This window comes from Meles meles, chromosome 12, assembly GCF_922984935.1.
Source record: "Meles meles chromosome 12, mMelMel3.1 paternal haplotype, whole genome shotgun sequence".
Classification (NCBI taxonomy): Eukaryota; Metazoa; Chordata; class Mammalia; order Carnivora; family Mustelidae; genus Meles; species Meles meles.
In genome coordinates, this window is record NC_060077.1 from 87,285,100 (window position 1) to 87,299,380 (window position 14,281).

Consider the following 14,281-nt stretch of genomic DNA (forward strand, 5'->3'; position numbering starts at 1 on the left):
ATTGCCTTGACAACTTTCCCCTCCAGGTCCCAGGTGTTGGTCACCTATCATCCTAAGCTTGCTGGAGTTACCCAGCACTGACAATAGATACTTCAGCTAAAATGCAGCCTCCATAGAATGATAGCTTTTTTGTTTTGTTTTGTTTGATTGCTGATAGTTAATGCATAGCTGGTTTGCCCAGGGAGACAAACCTTTGCTCAGCCATTGATTTTTATTTCAGGGGACAGATAGAGAGCAATTTTAAGCTATGGAGAGAGTGTGGATAGGGTCAGAGGCTGAATCCTTTAGGAAAGATGTGGACACATAGCTAAACACTTGGCAAGGGTAGAAATAACACCGAAAATAAACCCAATTTTAGTACACGGTAAATCCCTTCATCCTGAAAATAACTTGCTAATTTGAATTATAAATCTGCTTTGCCTGTTGATGATCTATGGCTCTGAGCAAATCTTTCTTATACATTGCAAGCCATTTCTACACATAAAAGAAAGGAATAATAAGATTAACTCTGGCCTTCTAGGGATGCTGGAAAGATAAACAAGGTAATATTTCAAAAAGTGTGAAGCATTTCCTTAGAAGAAAATTATTATATTTATCTAAGGAATAAATGTAATTACAAGATGGCCCTCTTGTTATGAATTGACCTAAAAACAGTACCTACGTCTCATGAAAGGATTTGACATTATTGACGTGGTGTCCATGAAAACCAAGGGAGACCAGAGCAACTGTTTCATAGCATTTTATTCATCAAACCGTCTTGAATATATGTAGACGTAGATGAACATGTAGATTTATACATAAGTAGTTACCAACTCAAGTACATAGCACTATGCTAGGTGTTGTAGGATTTTTAAAAAATAGTTATTGTTTTCCAGAGTTTAAAATGATGTTAGCAAAACAAGGTGATTATATAATCGTGTGTGTGTGTGTATTCTTATTTTTCAGATGGTTTGAATACAGAGATCAAATACATCATGGTTTTAAATCTTCTCTAAAAACTGTGTACTAGCAAATACTTTGTTCTTGATTTAACAGTCAAATTATAGATGTAAGATTGACTGCATGAATAGAAATTTTCAGAAAACAAAAAAATGTTTTTAAAGAATGCAGTAGATTTCAGAATACTTAAACAAGTGGATTCATGCAATCAGAGCAATTAACCATTACAGAGTTTTTATTTTGTGAAACTGGCAGTCTAAACATTGTATGAAACTTGTATCTGCTCTAAAAAGTCCTACCACAAAAAAATTTTTCAAAATATAAACCATATTACTGTTTAATTTCATGACACCACTTTTAAATGGTACAACAAAAAAACTCTATGTAAAGCTTTACATATACATATAACATTGGGGTTTCCAAATTTTCCTTCCTTCTTTTTCCTGATTCCTCATCGTTTCTCTGGAACTATTTTCTTTGCATCTACATGTGAACGATTTCTAGTCATGTCCACATTAAACACACAAAGGCCTCCTGAATCCTGTTGGTCTCTCCAGACATGTGTCCCTTCATCTGGTTCCTTTCCAACAGGGCTTGAGAACGTTGTCTATACTGCTGTCCTCACTTCAAAAATGGTCTCTGATCTTACGACTTCAGAAATCACCAATAACCTTCTTGGTGACAAATCCAAGGACCCATCGCTAACCCGCAGCAGATGATGGTGTTAATCAAGGCTTTTTCATAAACTTCCCTTCTCTCGGGTTTTGTGACGGTGCAGGGCACTCTCCAGTCTCCCCTGAGGGGCTGATCACTGTCCTTCCCACAGTTAGACATTAGCATTTCTCAGGACCCTCTCCAAAACACTGTTGTTTTGTTTGTGTTGGTTTTTTTAGACACACTGTTTTTACCAATACTATCTGCTCTCCTGGATTCAGTAACATCCTCATAATATAAAACTTCTGTATCTCTTTTTTATAGTTCAACACTTTAATTCTCACTCAGCAGGTCATCATTTTTAAATCATAGGACCATGTCACTCTCCTGGTAAATCCTTCAACTGCTTTCCAATATACTAGGATAGAATTCAAATTCCTTAATAGAACCTATAAGACCACAGATGATTTAAACCGTACCTACTGCTGCAGCATAATTTCTTTCTTCTGTCTCCCTGATCCCTGTGCTCCGGGTCTGATGGCCCTCTTGCAGGTCCTGGACCGCAACAAACTGCTTCCCCTCAGGTTAGCTAATCCCGGCACACTAGTCAGTTCTCAGCTGTAATGTCATTTCTTCAAAGACAGCCATAACTAACCCATCTAATAATCTTTTCCCAACATCATTTTGCTCTCTCTCACAACTTAAAATTTTCTTTATAGGTATTATTAAAACTTATAGTTTACATTTGTATCTCTGCTGCTAGATTTATTTTGTTTTCTCATTATTTTTAAAAAGATTTTATTTATTTGACACAGAGAGAGAGTGAGCATAAGCAGGGGAAGCAGCAGGTAGGGGTAGTGGGAGAGGGAGAAACAGGCTCCCCGCTGAGCAGGGAGACTGATGTGGGGCTCGATCCCAGGACCCTGGCATCGTGACCTGAGCCGAAGGCAGATGTTTAACCCACGGAGTCACCCAGGCGTCCCTATTTCGTCTTCTCGTTGAAAGGTAAGCCACAAGAGCGAGACCATGTGTTCCAGACAGTATACCAACTCCCTCAGACCTACCAGTGTGACTATCACCCTGATGCTTAAAAAAATGCTTGTTAGATGCATCAGTGATCTTCAGAGTAACATATCCAAAGTGAAGGTATTACCATGCCCTCATAGTGACTTTATAAAATGTACCTACTTTCCAGGAAATGACACTAACTATCCACTACTATCCTCGTTGGGTAAGACCAAACAAACATCATCTCTTCTTAATTCTCTTTCCTATGTCCTCATGCAATAATGATTATGAACTATTTGTTTAGTATTTCTCACATTCAACGCCATTACTATTATTACTGCTGCTACTACTACTATCATATTTTAGGGCATCTATTGGCTTTATTGAAAGAATGAAATATTCTGCTACTGGTTTCCCATTCCTCCATTCTTGCACACTTTCTTAACCAATATCATCCCCTCAAACCCATCTTTCACAGACAGATATCCTTCTGAAACTTTAAAGTGAACATGTCTTGGGACACCTGGGTGGCTCAGTCAGTTAACCATCTGCCTTCGGCTCAGGTTCTGATCACAGGGCCCGGGGCCAAGCCCGAGTAGGGATCCCTGCTCAGTGGGCTGCCTGCTTCTCCCTCTCCTTCTGCTACTCTCCCTGCTTGTGCGCTCTCTCTCTCTCTGTCAAATAAATAAATAAAATCTCTATAGAGTGAAAATGTCTTTTCCTCCTCACACAAAATGGATCAATGATTCCCCATTTGCCAGCAGATATCTTCTGTCCCTCACATTGCCTTTATGATCTCACCATTCTATCTCCTCAGTCCCTTCTCGCTCTGGTCTTTCTCCACCCACGCCTGTACGATGCTCACACAGCTTCCGCTATCTAGAAGTTCTTGTCCTTTATAAGGACTTCTGTGAACTGTTACTTGCTGTCCAGTCTCCCTAAGAACTCTGCAAGTTCCAGCTTAGGTATCGTTTATTTTGGAGTATTTACATTGTTTTTTCTCTAATCCCCTTTAAATTTTTGCTTATATGTCTCATTTATAATAAAAAAGACCATGAGCAACTCTCTCACTCCTCATCATTCTAATCTCTCTTTTTTTTTTAAGATTTTATTTATTTATTTGACAGAGAGAAATCACAAGAGAGGCAGGCAGAGAGAGAGGAAGGGAAGCAGGCTCTCCGCTGAGCAGAGAGCCCGATGCGGGACTCGATCCCAGGACCCTGAGATCATGACCTGAGCTGAAGGCAGCGGCTTAACCCACTGAGCCACCCAGGCACCCCCATTCTAATCTCTTTAACTAGGTTAGACTTTATTTATCTATTTATCCGTTATACCTTTCATCACTATATAAAAAATATACATAGAATATATTAATATTATTTACTTCCTTAGTATGAAATGATAGCCTTAACATTTAATTATCTCTTTTTTTATCTGATATATCCCAAGTATCTAGAATAAGTGTCCTGCTCATACTTATTCAATAAATCTATAAAATAGAATAATAATAACAATAATATAATAGTCATGCCTAACCTATAGGGTTTTGCAATCTTAAATAATTGCATAGTTATATGGTATATAATAAGAGTTCTATAAACATTAGAGGAAATGAAATATTTTAAGATAATGATCACCAAGATTTACTTACTCATTCAAAAACTTGAAAGAAAAGAAACCGATTCAAGGGCCAGATGATGAGCACTAGTCAATTCTAAAGCCCACGCCTCCACCTTATTTAGACTGTCATGCAACAGCAGACCAGCTCCAGAGCTCTATGTGCGATCACCCCCAGTACCACTTCCCAGCGGCCCAACTTCGTCTCTGTCTAGTCCGGATCCCTCATCCTCCAGGAGCTGCTCTGTGGGAGTCTGCTGTCCCAGAAAACTCCTGCATTGAATCGCCTCAGAGTCCGCTTCTAAGGAGTTCCAACTGTGCATCTTGATATTAGTCTGAGCAACGGACTGTAGAAGGAGACTGCAGAACAGGACTGGCCTCCAGTGACGGGCAGTGACAACCACAGGACTGGGGGTGGGTGGGGTATGGACAGACTTCTGCGCACAGTGGTTGTACAGTTGATACTTGCACCCCCAGTAATCCTGTGGAAGGTGATGGGTGAAGAATGGTAATTAAGAGGAAGATAGACTTCAATGGCCATATCTGGGGGTAATGGGTTTTTGGAAAAGACAATGGAAGCCTGGGGTTAGCAATTAAGGCGGAAGGTGAAAGTTGGAGGGCCTGCAAGGCAGCATTTAAGAACAGAAAAGCTGAGGTCCAGAACTCAACCGTAAGAAGAGCAGAACTGAAGAAAATACTGGATTCTCAGCTCTATAAGGTCTCCCATACCGAGGTCAGAATCTTGAATGAGGAGCGGCAGCATGATTTAAGAGCTGAGGCACTCGGGTTGACGCACTTGGAAAACAAGAGTTCCCAGATACCCATGAATTCTCTCTGGGTACGTGGATTTGGCCACTGCGTAAAGACAGTGTGGACTCTGCCTTGCCGGTAAACACACGACCCTAAGCGGGAAAATGCAAATGAAAAATAAGAGGCTTAATTTTGCCTGTTAAAATAAGCGAAGAATCCCTTTTCTTAGAGCACTGACTTTAGAAAACTTGTACATTCTTTCTCTATCACTTTGAAAGACATGTAAATCTTTTTAAAAGCTAAATAAGCTTCTTGGCAGCTTTATAACCCAGTAATGTTTTTCTTTAGAACCTGAGAACCATCTCTTTTGAAATGTAATCTTCAAAGAAGACAGTCCCTTATCTTCCAGTTTCTGCGGGAGGAGGGTAGGAACCTAACTTCAGAGGCCCTCACTTCAAGTTACAAAACGACCTCTAGTCCCTCTAGTCATTATGGGAGAGACTCATTTGTCCTTCGGAAAATGCCAATTAGCAAACACAGATGATCTCTCCCGTTACCAGATGAATTTGAGAAAAATGTGTGACAAATAAGGTCTAAGTACTCTGACTGGAAACAATTCTTGTTTGTCTTGAGAACATGTGTGCAAGGGATTATATCTGCTTGGTCTGTGAAAGAGCGAGTTCTCCTTCTGTCTTAGCAATCTCTTAATGGATCTCCTGACATGCACACCACATTCTATCACGATGCTTATTCAAGAATAACACTGTTTCTCCCTCTTCTGCCTTTGTGGAGAGATTTCCTGGATTGGAAGGACATTTTTCCAACCCCATCCTCAGTTCAGTCCCTACCTTCTTCTGAGCACCAGATCAGGACCTGACAAGGGAACCTCCGGGTTTGCCGAGAAGAGACAGGGCCATCGGCCAGAGGAGCTGCAGGACGTGCCCGAGAGGACCGTGTGTGAGCCTGGAGTGAATCTGAGAATGGAGGGCCAACGAAAGAAGAGAGGATCCGGTAAAGACTGTTTCAATACAGAAGCATTCTCAGCAGATGGGATTTAACCCCCTAGTCGAGGTCTCAGCAGACACTGTTTACAGTTGCTGCTAGATGACTTGGAAGCTTAAAAAAAGTGACGTTTCCTATGAAATGTACTTAAAATGGTGGAACTGCAGTGGCAGAGACCGCAGGGTGGGATGTAAGGGTAGGCAGAGGTCTGGCGCGGCTGTATGAGACCCAAAGACTTACTGACAGGCCCTGCTTGTTGGAAGGATCTGCCTGACACTCTTATCAAAGCAATAAAGAGTGTCCACCTCAGTTTATCAGAGCATTAATGAATATGTATCTTCCCAAACAGGATCCCAAAAACCAGAAAACAGTGGACGTGTTCAACCTCCATGGAGGTACAGTATCATAGCGAGCAGCCAAAGTGACGTGGCGGCCACCTGAGCTTCAGAAGTGGATGAAACAGTTAAAAGAAGATGGCCTTTCCAGATCTGTGGGATCAGAAAGGATACTGTCCAATCCATACAATCAGAAGTACAGAGTACATGATTAAGAGGCAGCAAGCATTCGCTTTCATAAAAAGCCACAACAAAGCCACGACCCCTTGTCCAGTTTCGGGACATGCACTGGTTTTCAAATCTGGAATCTATTTCCTGGAGCAGAGGCTGGGTCTCGAGCAGGATGTACCCTGAAACACCATGGTGAGTGTAGACGTTAAGGATTCCCCCAATTCATCCCCAAAAGACCTATGGCCATTTGCTCAGATACTCTATCTTCCTACAGGGGAAATACTCATATATTTTGAGGTTGGGCACAGGATCTGAGTAGTCACTGATATCCAGAAATACAAAGCATCATCATCCTGTCCTTCTAGGACACAATAGAGCATATGTGTGAGGCAGTAAAGATGGACTTCTGGCCCAGGTCCAACTCATACTGGGTCTACTAGGACCATGGACCCTCACAAATTAGACAAAGTGGTTGTCAGAACTTTTACAGGGGTCCTTGGTTTGGTGAGGAAAGATTTCTCATAGGGGGAAAGACCATGTAGAAGCTTTTGAAACCATGTCCATCGTCTGCTGCCAAGACAGTAAAACAATCATTACATGGCATCCTGACATCTAGGTTAGAGATTAAAACCAGTCTTAAGGGGCGCCTGGGTGGCTCAGTGGTTTAAGCTGCTGCCTTCGGCTCAGGTCATGATCTCGGGATCCTGGGATCGAGTCCCGCATCGGGCTCTCTGCTTGGCAGGGAGCCTGCTTCCTTCTCACTCTCTCTGCCTGCCTCTCTGCCTACTTGTGATTTCTCTCTGTCAAATAAATAAATAAAATCTTTAAAAAAAAAAAAAAAAAAAAAAAAAAAAAAAAAAAAAAACCAGTCTTAAAAGCTGCTGGGTGATGCTCCCCATTATCTCTCCATTTAATTCATCAGTCTAGATTAGCACCTGGCAAACTTTTTCTGGGAAGGGACAGATAATAAATACATTAGGCTTTGTGAGACATACGGTCTCTGTCACAATCATTCAACTTTGTTTTTGTAGTAAAAAACAGCCATAGATAATACTTCAATAAATGTGTGTGGCTCTGTTCCAATAAAACTTTATTTATAAAAATTAAGGACCAGATTTGACCCACAGGTTATAATTTGCTGAACTGCATTCTAGACAATATTAAAAAAAAAACTCATTTATTGAGAATTTATCGTATGCCACATACAATGAAATTCTTCACATTTATTGTTATATATTTCTTACTATAGACACATAATTAAAGTCCATTATCGACCCCATTTTTAAAATATGACTATTTTTCAATGCATAAAATAGGAAAATATTTAGATCTTCAATAAGAAAAGAAAGTAAGCCAATATAAAATACGCGAATTATATGCCTAGGACAGTCACAGAAGACAAAATTCCAACAATAACAAAACATATGAAAAGATACTGATGAGGGACGCCTGGGTGGTTCAGTCGTTAAGCGGCTGCCTTCGGCTCAGGTACTGATCCCAGCGTCCTGGGATTGAGTCCCCACATCGGCAGGGGAGCCTGCTTCTCCCTCTGCCTCGGCCTGTAACTCAAAATTACCAAAATTATTGTGTGACCTACAGAGTCTGTCCCTGACTGCAGGCATGGCCTTACCCCACGCCCCCCAACTTCAGGAGTGGTCACGTGACTTGCTTTGGAAAACATGTGGACAACAAGGTGTGTCGCTTCTGAGCTGAAGTTTTAGAAACCAGCTCACAGCTGTGAATTCTTTTCCCTCTGCCACAAGACAATGTGCGAGAGAGAAAGTCCTTCAGCCTGGCACTAAGCAGCCTCTGATGAACGGTGGGCTTGTAGCAGGTGGAATGTGGGGAAACAGGACTTCTCACGTATTTGCTAGGGTCACAGAAGTCGGTTATCATCACTCGGAATTTGAACCTCGGGCTCTTTGTCAGCGACTCCACACCCTGGCCACTCTGCCTTTACTTCCTTAACTGTAAAATGTAGATATTGACAGTATTTTTAGAAATAGGTTTGTTTTGAATATTAAGTGAATGAATCCCTGTAGCTTCTGCAGAATTCTTGGCCTGTGGCAAAGTCAACGCTATCTCCTGGACTCCTTTTACTTAAGGACATCAGTACCGGTTCTGTTAAAAAGCTGATCTGGGGGGCACCTGGGAGGCTCAGTGGGTTAAGCCGCTGCCTTCGGCTCAGGTCATGATCTCAGGGTCCTGGGATCGAGCCCCGCATCGGGCTCTCTGCTCAGCAGGGAGCCTGCTTCCCTCTCTCTCTCTCTGCCTGCCTCTCTGTCTACTTGTGATCTCTCTCGGTCAAATAAATAAATAAAATCTTTTAAAAAAGCTGATTTGGGTTATAGAATCCATAGCTACTGATAAGACTTGTTGCCCTTCCTCATTCTCGAACCTTCTCCTGCCGTTATTTTGCATCAGGATATTTGTTTTGAATATGAGATCCCAGAGGAACACAGAATCACTTGGCAGGCCCAGAGGAAGCTCCGTTAGCATTTTCATCAAGCTTGGCAGGCGGCCCCTCAGACAGCATAAGGCAGCATAAGAAGGGACTATGTTAAGGGCCAGGCACCTGGAAAGAGTTTTCTTAACTAAGTAGAACGTCTATTCAAAATAAAAAGAAAAAGGAGAGATAGGATTGTTCCCAGGAAAGAATAAAAGAAATCTGAAAGTCATAGTAGTTTTATCTCATCTTTAAATTTTCATGTAGAAAAGAGTCATTCTTTCTGATACTCGGTGAAGTCTGGTATTGTAATCACTGTGATATTTACATATGAAAAGCATCTAGTTAATTATATTCTGACTGTTCGACCTGTGCGAGAAAGATAATCAAAACAAAAAAAAAGTGTCAGGAAGAACGTACAACATTCATAAGCAATCCAACGGAGTTGGCCTCTGGAGAAGTGGGAAGTGCTTTTGCTAAACTAAGACACTAAGACACTTCAAGGGTCTTGTCAGTTATGATATCCCTGAGCATTGAGACTTAAAGGAACCTTAGAGTTCAGTTTAGCACAGCCTGCATTCCTGGCACATCACGTGTCTGCCCCACTCTGCGGGTGACTGGAGATAGAAAGGGAGAGTGAAAGTGCGTACCTGCTGCCTAGAGGGACATCTGCCCTCCTGGAGCACACAGGACCCATGAGCGCAGTCCCATAGTAAAGGGACATCTAACTACAAGCCAGTAAGCAGCAGAGAAATAGAGAGGACGTGATTAAGCCTGCCTTTCTGAGTCAGAAAAAGAAAACTTCAGAGGGAAGTATAATCTCATTATTATGGGGCGCCTGGGTGGCTCAGTGGGTTAAGCCTCTGCCTTCCGCTCAGGTCATGATCTCAGGGTCCTGGGATCAAGCCTAGCATCGCTCAGCAGGGAGCCTGCTTCCCCCTCTTTCTCTGCCTGCCTCTCTGCCTACTTGTGATCTTTCTCTCTGTCAAATAAATAAATAAAATCTTAAAAAAAAAAATCTCATTATTACAAGTTCAAAAAAAAGTGACTTATCAAAGCTCACCCGGTTGGCTAATTGCAGTGGGATCTGAACTATATAGACTTATTTTTTGTTACATCGAAATCTTAAGACTTTTTTTTTCATTTTTTTATGGTTTTACTTATTCTAGGGTCATCTCTTTCAGAATGTAAATTAAAAATATTTCCATTTTTAAAATAGCATCTGATCTAAATTTGCATTAGGATAAGAGAGTTGCTCTGTCAATGCAAGGATTAGAGCACTGCTTCAAATTTAAACCTGGGGAAATTCAGACTAAAGTAGCAGGATCAAATGTCCAACATGGAAAGCACATGGTAGAGAATATTTGGTAACTCACATGTATGGAAATACCCTACCTGTCAGGAAGAGGTCATTATTTGACAACATTATCTCCTTCTCAAAAGAAAAAGAAAAAACTAACAGAAACATGTGAATTTCCTTTAGACACTTGGGACAAATTTAAAATATTTTAAATTTATGTAATTTTTTGGTAATGCTCACTACCTTGGAAGTACTTGGGATTTGACCAACTTGTTAACCACTCTATTTCTAAGATCTAACTAAAAGCCTGGTGTTTTAGCCAGGCTTCCTGAGAGAATCAGAAAGAGCAGAATGTATGTATTATACAGAAAGAGATTTATTAAAAGAAATGGCACATGCAATTATGGAAGCTAAGAATTCCCAAGATCTGCAGTTGGCAAACCAGAGCTGCGGAACTGAGAGGTCTAGCCCAGGTCCAGAGTTCTGAGAACCAAGAGAGCTAATGCTGTGAGTGCCATCTAAGAGCCCAAATTCCTGAGACCCAAGAAGAGATGTCTCAGTTCAGGTCTGAAAGCTGGAGAAAAAAATGATGTCCCACCTCAGTAGTCAGGCAGGAGGAGCAGTTTCTATTAACAGAAATCTCTGCTTATTCAATGCATACCCCCACTGGGGAGGACAGTCTGCTTTACTTGGTCTCATTCAATGTTAATGTTATCCAGAAACACCCTCACACACAACCCCAGAATACTAGTTGATCAAATGTCTGGGCATCCTGTGGCCCACTCAAGTTGACACATAAAATTAACCATCCTGTCCGGCAAACAATAAAGCCAATCAACATTGCCTGAATGAATGAAGAAAGCCTTGGAAATAGATAAGAAAATGTGTAAAGATAAAGTTTTATTCAGGTGCGGGACTGGAAACATGTAATTTCTTCCTAATGCAAAAGGAAAAAAAAAAGGATCTTTAGTCAAAGGAAATTAATGAAAAATATTCATTGAGCTTCATGATCCTCCCAAATAAAGATCAAGTGGCTTGGGTTGAGAGGTCAATTTTTCCTGGGTTGATGCACGTGAGGTATATGCCTCACCATCTGGGTCATGGCTGGTGCTTTTATTCCAAACAGCACACAGCTAGGAGGTATCAACCTTCCACTGAGAAGTAAACACCAGAAGTGTTTACTTACCAGAAGTAAACTCAATTCACTGGTTCCCTCACAGGCAGCTGCCTGCCTTCTTCAGTAACAAGTCGAGGAATATTGTAATCAAAACTGCTTTTGATTTATTTCCACCTGAGACCCTTGGAATTCTACACCCAATCTGGGAGTGGCTGAGACTCCCACCTGCAGTGACAAGCCCGGCTTATCTGTAGCATTGGTTGTCTTCTCCCTCTGCGGTGTTTTAAACATCAGCCCCCCTCTCTGTTTAGGCTGCAGTTCCTTCCTTCCACAATGTTTTCTGACCTACTCCCAATTTCTGCTTTGCAACATTTCCACTGGCACACTGATGCAATCTCGCTTTGCCTAAGATTGAAAAAAGAAAAAAGGTGTGTATATATGTGTGTGCGACCTGTCGTTATTTTATCCGTAACTATTAAATAACGAATGGTAAGGACTCATCTCCTAGGGATTTGCTATTAGATTATGATCTAGATTATCCCTAAAAAAAATACTCTTTAAATCAAAACAACATATGATAAGCCCAGCAATTATTTAAATGAAGCATCAGATACTTGTACAGCACTATGCTTTAGTCACTGTTCTTAATGCTTTACACACATTAATTTACTAAATCCTCACCACAGACCCGTGAGTTAGACACTGTAGCTTTGCCCATTTTATAGATAAGGACCTTGTGGCAGGTTCAGTAACTTGCCAACGTCATGAAGCTCGAATGGGTTGGGATCAGAATTTAGACCCAAGGATCGTGGTTCCAGAAACTGTACATATCCTTAGCCATACACCATTTCTGGCAATGTATGGTATGAGTTCTTTTTTTTTAAGCTTTTATTTTTATTTGACACAGAAAGAGCATGAGAGTCAGCATAAGCAGGGGAGTGGGGGAGGGAGAAGCAGGCTCCTTGCTGATGCGCAGCTCAGTCCCAGGACTCTAGGCTAGGATAACGTCCTGAGCGAAGGCAGATGCTTAACTGACTGAGTGACACAGGTACCCCCCATGGCCTGAGTTCTTAGGGGAAAATAAGACTCTTATCTTCACTTGGAGACTTCTAAGCTCCTGGGGTGCTAGAAATGATGCCTTCTTGGCTTACATCCATTTTCTCCAAGTCACTCTCTAGTGTTGCGCTTATTGCAGCTGTCAACATCAGCAGATCAGTGGGATGAAAATGTCCGGCTCTTTGGAGGGAAGGAGTTGGGAGTCCTTTCCAAAACAAATAGAATTACTATTTTACCCAAGAGCATGTCTTTCTCCAAGAACATATGAGACGATATCCACCCCCAACCCAACTGAAGTTCTTCTTGGCCACTGCCCAAACAGCCTTTCTGGACTTTTCCTTACTGTCTCTCTAAAATTTATCTATAATTTCTCTCCTTGACCTTACTCCTCCTGTTGCTTTCACTCCAAACCGTGATGCTAGAACTTGTTTTCTGAGATCTGTCAAACTGTTCTCCATTCTAAATGACTTCACATGCTCATCTCTTTTCCTATAACTGAAATCTCTGTAGGCCTGTAAGCAAAGATTCTGTTCTCTTACATCTCAAGTACTTCTGGGTCAAAAGAATGGAGTTCTGTCCTCCATTAATGCCATTTGGAATGGAAACTACTGTTGCTAAAAAAACCCTACACCTTTGAGGTTCATCCCAATCAACTTAAACTATTCTACCCTCTGTAGTAATAATCTATCAATGGGTCCTTTCCATTCACTGAATGTTGTTATGACGCATGCTTTCCTCTTTATCAAACTCGAACTTCTTTAAGAGTAATCTAACCTCCTGGCCTTGTAATTCCTTGATCTTCTCTCCAATGATCTCCTCTACTCTGACACAGCTCCCTCATTTCGACCCTTCACTTTTCATTACCTGGAATTCCTTCCTACTCCATACCATTAATGTAAGTATCCCATCCTGAGACCACCACACCATCCTGTATTTCCAACGTGATTTCTTCAGTAATGTCACTACAATCCTGTTTCACTGACATCAAAACCTTCAGTCACTGACCCTTCTATTCATTAATCTCCTTTTCACTTAATTTTTTATTGAGTTTAGATTCTACAGAACATCAGTTAAGCATTGTATAAGAATTATTTTAAATACACTCTAAACTCCTTTTTCACTTTGCCTTTTGATCACATTTACCTGAAAAAACACAAACCCCAAGCCCTTGCTAATAAAAATGTGTCTAACAGACCAGCAGCACTGTATCACCTGGAGTTTGTTAGACATTAGAATTTCAGACCTGAGATCTAAAGAATCAGAACCTGCATTTTAACGAGATCCCCAGGCAATGCCTGTGCAGAGAGCGCTAGAGAAAACAAATTCCTGGGTCCTTACCATGTAGGTGTTCTTCTGTCTTGCACAAATTAATCTCTCCACATGTACCCTGAATCCCATTCTCTTCCCTTTTCTGAAAAGCTATGAACTATGAAATATCCCACTTCGACGACTCCTTCTCTTTCAAATACTTCTTTTAATAATCTAAGCATGATTTAGTCCAGATTTCTCAATCATGGTTATATATTACCGTCATCCAGAAAATTTCAAAACCTTACTGATGCTCAGACCAACTCCAGATTTATTAAATCAGAATTTCTGAAGGTGGAACACAGATATAACTATTTTTAAAATTCTCTCCCCACACAGTAAAAAGATCAGTGTTTCCCTGAGGCTGTGGGAAAGAAGGACAAAAACAGGCAGAATACAGACGATGAAATACTCCGTACACTACTATAATGATGGATACAAATCATTATACATTTATCCAAACGCACAGAATACACATACGTAATATGCATTACGATGTGTCAACACAGGTCACCAAATGAAACAAATGTACCATTCTGATGAGGGATCTTGATAATGGGGCGTCCATGCATGTGTGG